The sequence below is a fragment of the Salmo salar genome, chromosome ssa05 (assembly GCF_905237065.1).
Source record: "Salmo salar chromosome ssa05, Ssal_v3.1, whole genome shotgun sequence".
In the NCBI taxonomy this organism is placed as follows: domain Eukaryota; kingdom Metazoa; phylum Chordata; class Actinopteri; order Salmoniformes; family Salmonidae; genus Salmo; species Salmo salar.
This window is the reverse complement of record NC_059446.1, coordinates 63,899,617-63,914,003: the sequence shown is the minus strand read 5'-3', so window position 1 is coordinate 63,914,003 and position 14,387 is coordinate 63,899,617. Positions and strand designations below refer to the sequence as shown.

General features: G+C 46.4%; 1 pseudogene; it reads left to right on the top strand.

The window, feature by feature from the left end:
* The window catches only part of LOC106605383 (dihydropyrimidinase-like), a 51,832-nt pseudogene extending 39,253 nt beyond the window's left edge, over positions 1 to 12,579 (top strand).
* Positions 12,580 to 14,387: the final 1,808 nt, after the last annotated feature.

Here is a 14,387-nt window from a genome sequence, read left to right as displayed (position 1 = left end):
GGGGGTGTCTTGTTAATTGCCTATAATTTCCACCTGTTGTCTATTCCATTTGCACAACAGCATGTGAAATGTATTGTCAATCAGTGTTGCTTCCTAAGTGGACAGTTTGATTTCACAGAAGTGTGATTGACTTGCAGTTACATTGTGTTGTTTAAGTGTTCCCTTTATTTTTTTGAGCAGTGTATAATAAACTCTAACCCTGCTCTCTGTAGCCAGACTGTCCTTACAGAAGGAACCATACCACCATGATCCTGGAATAAACCCTAACCCCCTTATCATCAATACCCCTATCTAAACCCGAACCCTTGTGCTGCTCTACACCCTAACCCTGTCCTGTCTTTGTACAGGCTGCCCTGGCAGGACCATGGTCTGGGATTAAACAAACTTAAACCCTGTTCCATGTATCTCTGTCTATGGAACCTAAACCCTGTTCCGTGTACCTTTATCCATGGAACCTAAACCCTGTTCCGTGTATCTCTATCCATGGAACCTAAACCCTGTTCCGTGTATCTCTATCCATTGGACCTAAACCCTGTTCCGTGTATCTCTGTCTATGGAACCTAAACCCTGTTCTGTCCATGTACAGTATCTTTATCCATGGAACCTAAACCCTGTTCCGTGTATCTCTATCCATGGAAATTAAACCCTGTTCCGTGTATCTCATCCATGCAACCTAAACCCTGTTCCGTGTATCTCTGTCTATGGAACCAAACCCTGTTCCGTCCGTGTACAGTATCTTTATCCATGGAACCTAAACCCTGTTCCGTGTATCTCTATCCATTGAACTTAAACCCTGTTCCGTGTATCTCTATCCATAGAACCTAAACCCTGTTCCGTGTATCTTTATCCATGGAACCTAAACCCTGTTCCGTGTATCTCCATCCATGGAACCTAAACCCTGTTCCGTGTATCTTTATCCATGGAACCTAAACCCTGTTCTGTGTATCCTTATCCATTGACCCTGTTCTGTGTATCTTTATCCATGGAACCTAAACCCTCTTCTGTGTATCTTTATCCATGGAACCTGAACCCGGTTCTGTGTATCTTTATCCAGGCTGCCCTGGAAAGTGGCAGGAGGCACTATCATGATCCTGGGCTACACTCTAAACATTACCCCCTCATATCCACCCCTCTCTAAACCCTAACCTATCTACAGTATACCCTAACCCTGCTCTCTGTACCCAGGCTGCCCTGGCAGGACGGACCACCCTCCTTGATATACCCCATACCACCCCCTAAACCCTAACCCCCTCTCTAAACCCTAACCCTTCTCTCTGTACCCAGGCTGCCCTGCAGGATGCACCACCCCCCTAAACCCTAACCCCCTCTCTAAACCCTAACCCTGCTCTCTGTACCCAGGCTGCCCTGGCAGGATGGACCACCATGATCCTAGACTTTGTGATCCCCCAGAGAGGCACGTCCCTGCTGGAGGCCTATGATAGGTGGAGGGACACAGCTGATGCCAAGGTCTGCTGCGACTACTCCCTCCATGTGGCCGTCACATGGCGAAGTGACAAGATAGATTATAGATGAAACGGGGCACTATTGTTTATCCTGAAAAAAAGTGCCCATCAGACTCATGCTCATGTGTGACGAGGTGGCCTTCCCTGCACCCTGTATTTCTTTACCAAGCGAGAGAGCGGGGTTCAGATCCCATGGGTTACATTTGTACAGATGATTACAAAAATAATTAAACATTCCTGTCCTAGACAGAAATGTTTCATTTATTTGTCTTGATCTGTGAATGTTTTGTGAGATGCTTAGAACTTTGTTTGTTCTGGCCTGATGCCATCAAATCTACAGGGATTTTATAAAATAGCAGACTTGTTTTGAAAATGAGGGACACTGATACTGTAGATTCAATCCGATCAGCGGTAGATCAACGTTATAGAACGATTGACATTTAAAGGTAATTTCTGTTTGAGACAAAAATGTGTTTATGGTGAATGCTGCCTCCGCCAACGTGGGAATATTGCCTTTAAAAGGTGTATATACGACAAAGAACTGAATCCCAGCCTTAATCTCTGCAATATGTCACGCCCTGACCTACTCTACCATAGAAAATAACAGATTTCTATGGTCAGGATGTGACAGTTACCCCCCCCCAAAGGTGCGGACTCTGAACGCACCTAAAACAACAAAATAAAACATAAAAAAGGGAGGGATAGGGTAGGTGACTAATGTCCATGGCGGCTCTGGTGCAGTACGAAGAACCTTCTCATCCCGCGGATCCTCCAGCAGAGGAGGTGGCTCGGGGCGTAACCCCCGCTCCGCCCGCTGATCCCTCTGCTTTTGTGTCACTGGACCGTGGATTATCACCGGAGGTTCTGGACTGCAGACCGCCGCTGGAGACTCTGGACTGCGGACCGTCTCAGGAGGTTCCGGACTGTCGCCGGAAGCTCTGGACTGGGAAGGCGCACTGGAGGCCTGATGCGTGGGGCTGGCACAGGTGGCGCCAGACTGGTGACGCACCTCAGGGCAAGTGCGAGGAGCAGGCACAGGGCGTACCAGGCTGGATAGACTCACTGGAGGCCTGGTACGTGGGGCAGGCACAGAGCGCACCGGGCTGTGAATGCGCACAGGTGACACAGTGCGCATTATCGCATAACACGGTGCTTGCTCAGTCACTCGCTCCCCACGGTAAGCACGAGGAGTTGGCTCAGGTCTCCAACCTGACTCTGCCAATCTCCCCGTGTGCCCCCCCCAAATAAATTGGGGGGGCTGCCTCTCGTGCTTCCCTCGTTGCCGTGCTCTCGCTGCCTCCACCTGTTCCCATGGAAGGCGCTTTCCTCCTGCCCCTAATTCCTCCAAAGCCTTGGATATACTCCTCCTCATCTCCTCAATAGACCAGGATGCCATTCCCTCCTGGGTGTCTTCCCAGGTTCATTGCTCCGGACCACGCTGCTTGGTCTCTTGGTGGTGGGAGATTCTGTCACGGTTGTCATAGGATGAAGGAGCAGACCAAAGCGCAGCGTGTGTATCGTTCCACATTTTCTTTATTAAACTGTGAAACTATGCAATACATACAAATAAACTGAATGAACAAAAACAACAAACCATGACGAAGAGTCACAACATACACTTACTCAAAATCAATCTCCCACAAACCCAGGTGGGAAAAACACCTACTTAAGTATGATCTCCAATTAGAGACAACGATGACCAGCTGCCTCTAATTGGAGATCATCCCTGTCACGCCCTGACCTACTCTACCATAGAAAATAACAGCTTTCTATGGTCAGGACGTGACACTAACCCTATCCAAGCCATGCAAAAACTAACCATGTCCACGCCATGCAAAACTAACCCTGTCCAAACTGTCACGTCCTGGCCAGTATAAGGGTTAATTGTTATTGTAGTTTGGTCAGGACGTGGCAGAGGGTATTTGGTTTATGTGGTTCGGGGTGGTGTTTTTTCTAAAAGGGCATTTGATTTATGTATTCCGGGGTTTTTGGGCACTGTTCCTTGTTTATGTAATTCTATGTTTAGTCTAGGTAATCTGTTTCTATGTTGAGTTAATTGGGGTGGACTTCCAATTGAAGGCAGCTGTGTGGTGTTGCCTTTGATTGGAAGTCCTATATTAGTTGGGTGTGTTTGTCTGTGTATATGTGGGAGATTGTTTCTTGTTTTGCCGAGTGAGCCTTTCAAGACTGTTTCGTTGTTTGTAAGTTCGTTTCGTTTTGTTGTTTTGGTGTGTTCATTCTGAGTTAATAAATGTCAAGATGAGCGTACACATACCTGCTGCGTTTTGGTCCTCCATTAACCGACGAAAACCGTGACAGAATCTCCCACCAACTAAGGACCAAGCAGCAGAGGAAAATGGATTTCGAGTTGGACTGGCGGGAGAGATGGACCTGGGAGGAAGTTCTGGACGGGGCTGGACCTTGGCACCAGGCTGGGGAGTACCGTCGCCCACGGGAGGAAATTGAGGTAGCCAAGGCAGAGAGGCGGAGGTACGAGGCCTTGGAGGCGCTGAGGGAGAAGCACGAGAGGCACCCCCAATAATTTTTTTGGGGGGGGCACACGGGTAGTTTGGCTAGGCCTAGGAAGAGCCGGAAGCCAGCTACCCGTGGTTATATGGAGGAGCGTATGAGGTGGAGAGCGCCATGTTTCGCTGAGGAGCGCACTATCTCACCCATACGCACGCACAGTCCGGTGCGCGTTATTCCAGCCCCTCGCAGGTGCCGTGCTAGAGCGGGCATCCAGCCTGGTAGGAGGATGCCTGCGCAGCGCATCTGGTCGCCGGTACGCCTCCGAGGACCAGGCTACCCAACTCCCGCTCTACGCACGGCTACCATCAGGCCCCTGCACAGCCCAGTCCGCCCTGTACAAGCACCCCGCTCGTGCAGGGCTACTAGTTCCATCCAGCCATGACGGGTTGTGCAGGAGGTAAGATCAAGACCGCCTGTGCGCCTCCATAGCCCTGGGTTTCCAGCTCCTGTCTCTCGTGCGGACCCGGAAGTGCATCAGCCCAGTCCGACTCATCCTGTTCCCGCTCCCCGCACTAGCCTGGAGGTGCGTGTTCCCAGTCTGGTACGTCCAGTACCAGCACCACGCACCAGGCTTCAAGTGCGTCATCCCAGTCCGACGTCGCTAGAGCTGCCCGTCAGTCAAGAGTCGCCAGAACTGCTCGTCAGTCAAGAGTCCCCAGAACTGCCCGTCAGTCAAGAGTCGCCAGAACTGCCCGTCAGTCAAGAGTCGCCAGAACTGCCCGTCAGTCAAGAGTCGCCCGAACTGCCCGTCAGTCAAGAGTCGCCAGAGCCGCCCGTCAGTGAGGAATCGCCAGAGCCGCCCGTCAGTGAAGAGTCACCAGAGCCACCCACTAGTCAGGAGCTGCCAGAGTGGCCAGACTGCCCGGAGATGCCAGAGTGGCCAGACTGCCCGGAGATGCCAGAGTGGCCAGACTGCCCGGCGATGCCAGACTGCCCGGCGATGCCAGACTGCCCGGCGAAGCCAGAGTGGCCCGAATGTCTTCCGGGTCTGCCAGAGTGGCCCGACTGTCTTCCGGGTCTGCCAGAGTGGCCCGACTGTCTTCCGGGTCTGCCAGAGTGGTCCGACTGTCTTCCGGGTCTGCCAGAGTGGCCGACTGTCTTCCGGGTCTGCCAGAGTGGCCCGACTGTCTTCCGGGTCTGCCAGAGTGGCCCGACTGTCTTCCGGGTCTGCCAGAGTGGCCGACTGTCTTCCGGGTCTGCCAGAGTGGCCCGACTGTCTTCCGGGTCTGCCAGAGTGGCCCGACTGTCTTCCGGGTCTGCCAGAGTGGCCCGACTGTCTTCCGGGTCTGCCAGAGTGGCCCGACTGTCTTCCGGGTCTGCCAGAGTGGCCCGACTGTCTTCCGGGTCTGCCAGAGTGGCCCGACTGTCTTCCGGGTCTGCCAGAGTGGCCCGACTGTCTTCCGGGTCTGCCAGAGTGGCCCGACTGTCTTCCGGGTCTGCCAGAGTGGCCCGACTGTCTTCCGGGTCTGCCAGAGTGGCCCGACTGTCCTCCGGCCCTGCCAGAGTGGCCTGACTGTCCTCCGGCCCAGCCCGAGTGGCCCGTCTACCCGGAGCTGCCGGGGTGGGTAGTCTGCCCGCAACTGCCTTAACCAGAGCCACCTCCAGATATAGGTGGGTTGGGGAGGGGGGGTGTAGCACAGTGCCGTCGCTGACGGCAGCCACCCTCCCTTCCCTCCCTTTAGTTAGGGGGAATTTATATTATTTTTTTGGGGGGGGGTTTGCTATTTTTGAGGTGCTTCCGGGGTTAGCACCTTTGGGGGGGTACTGTCACGTCCTGGCCAGTATAAGGGTTAATTGTTATTGTAGTTTGGTCAGGACGTGGCAGAGGGTATTTGGTTTATGTGGTTCGGGGTGGTGTTTTTTCTAAAAGGGCATTTGATTTATGTATTCCGGGGTTTTTGGGCACTGTTCCTTGTTTATGTAATTCTATGTTTAGTCTAGGTAATCTGTTTCTATGTTGAGTTAATTGGGGTGGACTTCCAATTGAAGGCAGCTGTGTGGTGTTGCCTTTGATTGGAAGTCCTATATTAGTTGGGTGTGTTTGTCTGTGTATTTGTGGGAGATTGTTTCTTGTTTTGCCGAGTGAGCCTTTCATGACTGTTTCGTTGTTCGTAAGTTCGTTTCGTTTTGTTGTTTTGGTGTGTTCATTCTGAGTTAATAAATGTCAAGATGAGCGTACACATACCTGCTGCGTTTTGGTCCTCCATTACCAATGACAACCGTGACACAAACCATGCAAAACTAACCCTGTCCACGCCATGCAAAACTAACCCTATGCAAGCCATGCAAAACTAACCCTATGCAAGCCATGCAAAACTAACCCTATCCACACCATGCATAACAAACCCTTTCCAAGCCATGTAAAACTAACCCTATCCAAGTGTCACGCCCTGGCCATAGAGAGGGTTTTATTCTCTATTTTGGTTAGGCCAGGGTGTGACTAGGGTGGGCATTCTATGTCCTTTCTTCTATGTTTTTGTATTTCTTTGTTTTGGCCTGGTATGGCTCTCAATCAGGGACAGCTGTACATCATTGTCGCTGATTGGGAGCCATACTTAGGTAGCCTGTTTTCCTTTGGGTTTTGTGGGTGGTTATTTTCTGTTTCATGAGTATTACCTGACAGAACTGTTTGGCTGTCGTTTTGGTTATTTTGTTTAAGTGTTCACTAGAAATAAATACATGATGAGCACTATCCACGCTGCGCCTTGGTCTACTCTTTCAGACGGCCGTTGCACCAAGCCATATAAAATGAACCTTGTCCAAGCCATGTAAAACTAACCCTATCCAAGCCATGTAAAACTAACCCTATCCAAGCCATGTAAAACTAACCCTATCCAAGCCATGTAAAACTAACCCTGTCCACGCCATGTAAAACTAACCCTGTCCACGCCATGTAAAACTAACCCTGTCCACGCCATGTAAAACTAACCCTGTCCACGCCATGTATAACTAACCTTATCCAAGCCATGTAAAACTAACCCTCCAAGCCATGTAAAACTAACCCTATCCAAGCCATGTAAAACTAACCCTGTCCACGCCATGTTAAACTAACCCTGTCCACGCCATGTAAAACTAACCCTATCCAAGCCATGTAAAACTAACCCTATCCAAGCCATGTAAAACTAACCCTATCCAAGCCATGTAAAACTAACCCTATCCAAGCCATGTAAAACTAACCCTATCCAAGCCATGTAAAACTAACCCTATCCAAGCCATGTAAAACTAACCCTATCCAAGCCATGTAAAACTAACCTTATCCAAGCCATGTAAAACTAACCCTATCCAAGCCATGTAAAACTAACCTTATCCAAGCCATGTAAAACTAACCCTCCAAGCCATGTAAAACTAACCCTATCCAAGCCATGTAAAACTAACCCTATCCAAGCCATGTAAAAGTAACCCTGTCCACGCCATGTAAAACTAACCCTGTCCACACCATGTAAAACTAACCCTGTCCACATCATGTAAAACTAACCCTATCCAAGCCATGTAAAACAAACCCTATCCAAGCCATGTAAAACAAACCCTATCTAAGCCATGTCTAGATGATGAAGTTCTACTCTTGGTGATGTAAAGCCATATAAAACTAACCCTATCCAAGCCATGCAAAACTAACCCTATCCAAGCCATGCAAAACTAACCCTATCCAAGCCATGTAAAACTAACCCTATCCAAGCCATGTAAAACTAACCCTGTCCACGCCATGTAAAACTAACCCTTTCCAAGCCATGTAAAACTAACCCTGTCCAAGCCATGTAAAACTAACCCTATCCAAGCCATGTAAAACTAACCCTGTCCAAGCCATGTAAAACTAACCCTATCCAAGCCATGTAAAACTAACCCTATCCAAGCCATGCAAAACTAACCCTGTCCACACCATGTAAAACTAACCCTATCCAAGCCATGTAAAACTAACCCTATCCAAGCCATGTAAAACTAACCCTATCCAAGCCATGTAAAACTAACCCTGTCCACGCCATGTAAAACTAACCCTGTCCACGCCATGTAAAACTAACCCTATCCAAGCCATGTAAAACTAACCCTATCCAAGCCATGTAAAACTAACCCTATCCAAGCCATGTAAAACTAACCCTATCCAAGCCATGTAAAACTAACCCTGTCCACGCCATGTAAAACTAACCTTATCCAAGCCATGTAAAACTAACCCTCCAAGCCATGTAAAACTAACCCTATCCAAGCCATGCAAAACTAACCCTATCCAAGTGTAACCGATGTGAAATGGCTAGTTAGTTAGCAGTGGTGCGCGCTAATAGCGTTTCAATCAGTGACGTCACTCGCTCTGAGACCTGAAGTGGTTGTTCCCCTTGCGTTGCATGGCTTTTGTTGCGCGATGGGTAACGATGCTTCGTGGGTGTCAGTTGTTGATGTGTGCAAGGGTCCCTGGTTCGAGCCCAGGTTGGGGCGAAGAGAGGGCCGGAACCTACACTGTTACACAAGCCATGCAAAACTAACCCTATCCAAGCCATGCAAAACTAACCCTATCCAAGCCATGTAAAACTAACCCTATCCAAGCCATGCAAAACTAACCCTATCCAAGCCATGTAAAACTAACCCTGTCCACGCCATGTAAAACTAACCCTGTCCACGCCATGTAAAACTAACCCTGTCCACGCCATGTAAAACTAACCCTGTCCACGCCATGTAAAACTAACCCTATCCAAGCCATGTAAAACTAACCCTGTCCACGCCATGTAAAACTAACCCTGTCCACGCCATGTAAAACTAACCCTGTCCACGTCATGTAAAACTAACCCTGTCCACGCCATGTAAAACTAACCCTGTCCACGCCATGTAAAACTAACCCTGTCCACACCATGTAAAACTAACCCTGTCCACGCCATGTAAAACAAACCCTATCCAAGCCATGTAAAACTAACCCTATCCAAGCCATGTAAAACAAACCCTATCCAAGCCATGTAAAACTAACCCTATCCAAGCCATGTAAAACAAACCCTATCCAAGCCATGTAAAACAAACCCTATCTAAGCCATGTCTAGATGATGAAGTTCTACTCTTGGTGATGTAAGATTTGACAGTTGGCTATGAAATACTTAGTCCCATGAGTGTGTGAAATACTTCATGTGGGCTACAGTTTGTGTTTCTAAGGTACTGGTAAGAAATGTTCCCTTTGGGATGAATAAAGTACCTATATTTCCATCTATCTATGCAGCACAGTATGTGCTTGAACTAGTTGACATTGAAGACACTCTGACATGTTTTCAATCTTCCCAGATGTGGATAGCTATTGATATCTAGTTGTGCTGTCTTTGAGATTCTTTACTCATGTTGGTAAATAAGGAGCCCACACATTGATTCTATTGCAGCACCAACATAACTGGGATGTCAAATCAAATAATGTCTGACAGGAACATATCACACGTGAGGATGTTATTACTATACATGCTAGTATTACAAAACCCACAGCAAACAGACACACAGTCTTCTTCATCTTCATCTCTCCTGTTCTCTCCATTCATCTCATGTACCTTATCATGTGTGTCATCAAGGTCCTTCCTAGAACACAGCCAACATACTCTTATGCAGTCATTTGGTCACGTCATTCATATATGAGTATAAGAGTACCATTTACGTGTCATGGCCCACATAAAGACACATGAACAGTAGCTCATCTCATTCCTCCATATGAGGTATGGGAACCAAACCAAATGTGTTTTGCACTGTCATGTTTTGTAATCTCATGACACTGGAATTACAGTTCATAGCTTTTATGTTGATCATTTTATAATTGATCATTTCACCCCTCTGTCACTCATTCTTTCTCGCATTTGAAAATTAAGTCATGTTGAATGTTTTTAATGTTGCTGCAATGTGGAAGCAAAAAGCACAATAAATTATTAACTTAGGGGGAAACTATTTGACTTCTCTTATTTTGTTTGTTCCTTGTCAATGTCTGAAGGGGCAAGGTTCATTACAGGAACTGTCCTCTGTTTTAGCTGAACAGGTGGGTTGGTGTTAACCTGAAATGATACTAAAAGCAGTGTTCACTCAATCTAATATCAGTTACACAAAAAGTCCAAGGATCAACACCTAGTTCCGTTTGATTCAGGTTGAAATGTTCTAGCTCTAGATCATTAACCTTATTTTCCAAGGTGAGGTCTGTAGACTAACCACTAGAGGGCAGCAGATGCCCAATCTGTAGTCTTTTTGGTGACAGAAAATATTCAGGAGATGCTCACAATAAATGTATGTATGTTTAGAGTGAGTTTACAGACAACTTTTATGTAAACGATTAGCAACTAAACTTCCATAGAGTAGTATTTGCAATAAACCCGTTGTCTGTTGGCAAAAAGCATGTAACATGTCAACTTCCTCCCTCAACACTACCTGAGGAAAACCTGTTTGCGTCACGGTGTAATATTCTATGCTAATTTGCTCATGCTTGTATAACCTTTTGTAACTATTTCTGTGAATATTTCACGAAAGTTTATCTGTGTCACACAGACAGTTTCTTTTATCTGCCATTCAGGGGGCATTTTTAAACTGACCTTCTCTCACTTGGCAGGGGGCTAAGAAGATGCTGTCACTGGGCATCACAGGTCCGGAGGGTCATGAGTTGTGTCGTCCTGAGGAGGTGGAGGCTGAGGCCACCCAGAGAGCCGTCACCATCGCCCACGCTGTCAACTGCCCGCTCTATGTGGTCCACGTCATAAGCAAGTCTGCCGCTAAGGTGGTGTCCAACACACGCAGAAATGGTCAGGGGGCCTGACACTGCCTGCTGGGAACTGTGGTTGGGAAAGAATGACAGAGAGAGAGAGCGAGAGAGAGAGAGAGAGAGAGAGAGACAGACAGACAGACAGTGAGTGAGTGAGTGAGTGAGTGAGTGAGTGAGTGAGTGAGTGAGTGAGTGAGTGAGTGAGTGAGTGAGTGAGTGAGTGAGTGAGTGAGTGAGTGAGTGAGTGAGTGAGTGAGTGAGTGAGTGAGTGAGTGAGTGAGTGAGTGAGTGAGTGAGTGAAAGAGAGGCTCAATATGACATGGATGGTGTTCTATGTTATGTATGCATGGTTTTAGAGATATTTGTGCCCCAACAGGCCGTGTGGTGTTTGGAGAGCCCATAGCAGCAGGACTGGGTACAGATGGCTCCCACTGCTGGCGCAAAGACTGGGCCCACGCTGCCAAGTTCATCATGGGCCCACCTCTAAGGCCCGACCCCCTATTGGCAAAGTATGAAACAATATCAACCTGATCTCACTGTCCCTCTTCTGCCCTTTTCACTGAGTAAAGCATATTACACCTTCCATGCACCCTCTGTCACATAAGTGCTCCATAACACTGTCATAACAATGACATAACAGATGTCATAAGCAGTCAAGACTAGTGCTATAAGCATATGACCCCAACAGTCATGACTGTTTATAACATACATCACATAATAAATGTCAGAGTGGAGTGTATGTAACACAGTGTTACCGACCAGCCAGGAACACATGAACTGGGAAGGTGGACAACAATACAAACCACAGTGGAATCTTTGAAAAAGAAAAGAAAGTGAAGTGTAACTGTATATTGTCGGTGCAGTAGAAATGAATGACAGGCAGTAAAGATGGCTGCCTTACCGTTTAGTGATGTATATGCTTCATTCTTCCAGTGATGACCTCAGTGTGACTGGGACATACAACTCTGTGTGTCAGAAGGCCCTGGGCAAAGACGACTTTACAAAGATCCCCAATGGAGTCAACGAAGTGGAGGACAGGATGTCTGCCATTTGGGAGAAGGGCTTGTCAATTAGGCCTCTCATTCTGCATATCACATCATTCTTTATTATACACACCATAGGCTAGTTTCCCAGACAGATTAAGCCTATAGTCCTAAACCAAAAAGCATACTCATGGAGATTCTCCATTGAATGTTATTTTTTTTGTCCAGGACTAGGCTTAGTCTGTTTCAAGGATACAGGCCCTTCAAAAATGAGTGGTACTATTTTCAGACGGTTGATTAAGTTCTATAGCAGGAGTTAAAAGGTGCCAAGTGACATTTCTGCTGTGAGAAGAGGAGATACTAATTTATATTATGCAATGTATTATGTGCATCAAGGAAGTTATCATCTGTCAGAATCCATCCACACTGTCATAGTGAATGTAGCATGCTACTGCATGCTAGCTTTCTTTCTGTCCTTCTATTTCATTTTTCTTCCTCCCTTACTTATTTCTGTCCTACTCTCAGAAAAACGCTTAGTCGGTTGACCCGGAGGCCATTGCAAAACTTAACATTGTAGAACGCTGGCAAAAAATTAGAAGTTTTGGAGTGAAACTTTGAATCGCTTACTGCACTGTTAAGCATTGACCTTTGGTCAGATTAATTATGCCAGTAAATATGGAATTTGTCATTCATATCCAGAATATTGAAACTCAGTATTTTGTGTAATTACTTTCCACAGCATAGCAGGGAAATGGCCAAGAATCGATTTGTAGCTGTCACCAGCAGCAATGCTACCCCCAGAAGGGAAAGATCGCTAAAGGATGTGACGCTCACCTGGATGCTACGGCAACCAGGTGAGACAAGGATAAAGACCATCCAAGACGTTTCTCGTTAATCACATAGTGAATTAGTGATGTTAGCTAAATGATTAACTGTTTTGATGATGCTACTTTTTAAATCTTTGTGTATGCTTGTTATCCAACTAGTAGCATTTCATCACTACTATCAACGGAAGTCTTACACTGCTGATGGGGCTGACAAATTGAGCTTCCCACAAAGCCTGTCTTCAGGGTGAAAAACATTTGGCTAAATAAGAAAACAAAATCATGTTAAGGGACAGCCTGGAAATAACTAGTTATGGGTCAGCCTGGAAATAACTAGCTATGGTACAGCCTGGATATAACTAACTATGGTACAGCCTGGATATAACTAACTATGGTACAGCCTGGAAATAACTAGCTATGGTAAAGCCTGGATATAACTAACTATGGTACAGCCTGGATATAACTAACTATGGTACAGCCTGGAAATAACTAGCTATGGTAAAGCCTGGATATAACTAACTATGGTACAGCCTGGATATAACTAACTATGGTACAGCCTGGATATAACTAACTATGGTACGGCCTGGATATAACTAACTATGGTACAGCCTGGATATAACTAACTATGGTACAGCCTGGATATAACTAGCTATGGTACAGCCTGGATATAACTAACTATGGTACAGCCTGGATATAACTAACTATGGTACGGCCTGGATATAACTAACTGTGGTACGGCCTGGATATAACTAACTATGGTACAGCCTGGATATAACTAACTATGGTACAGCCTGGATATAACTAACTATGGTACAGCCTGGATATAACTAACTATGGGACAGCCTGGATATAACTAACTATGGTACAGCCTGGATATAACTAACTGTGGTACAGCCTGGATATAACTAACTATGGTACGGCCTGGATATAACTAGCTATGGTACAGCCTGGATATAACTAACTATGGTACAGCCTGGATATAACTAACTATGGTACAGCCAAGATATAACTAGCTATGGTAAAGCCTGGATATAACTAGCTATGGTACAGCCTGGATATAACTAACTATGGTACAGCCGGGATATAACTAACTATGGTACAGCCTGGATATAACTAGCTATGGGACAGCCTGGATATAACTAACTATGGTACAGCCTGGATATAACTAACTATGGTACAGCCTGGATATAACTAACTATGGTACAGCCTGGATATAACTAGCTATGGTACAGCCTGGATATAACTAACTATGGGACAGCCTGGATATAACTAGCTATGGTACAGCCTGGAAATAACTAACTATGGTACAGCCTGGATATAACTAACTATGGTACAGCCTGGATATAACTAACTATGGTACAGCCTGGATATAACTAACTATGGTACAGCCTGGATATAACTAACTATGGTACAGCCTGGATATAACTAGCTATGGTACAGCCTGGATATAACTAACTATGGTACAGCCTGGATATAACTAACTATGGTACAGCCTGGATATAACTAACTATGGTACAGCCTGGATATAACTAGCTATGCTACAGTCGGGATATAACTAACTATGGTACAGCCTGGATATAACTAGCTATGGTACAGCCTGGCTTTAACTAACTATGGTACAGCCAGGATATAACTAACTACGGTACAGCCTGGATATAACTAGCTATGGTACAACCGGGATATAACTAACTATGGTACAGCCTGGATATAACTAACTATGGTACAGCCTGGATATAACTAGCTATGGTACAGCCTGGATATAACTAACTATGGGACAGCCTGGATATAACTAGCTATGGGACAGCCTGGATATAACTAACTATGGGACAGCCTGGATATAACTAGCTATGGTACAGCCTGGATATAACTAACTACGGTACAGCCGGGATATAAC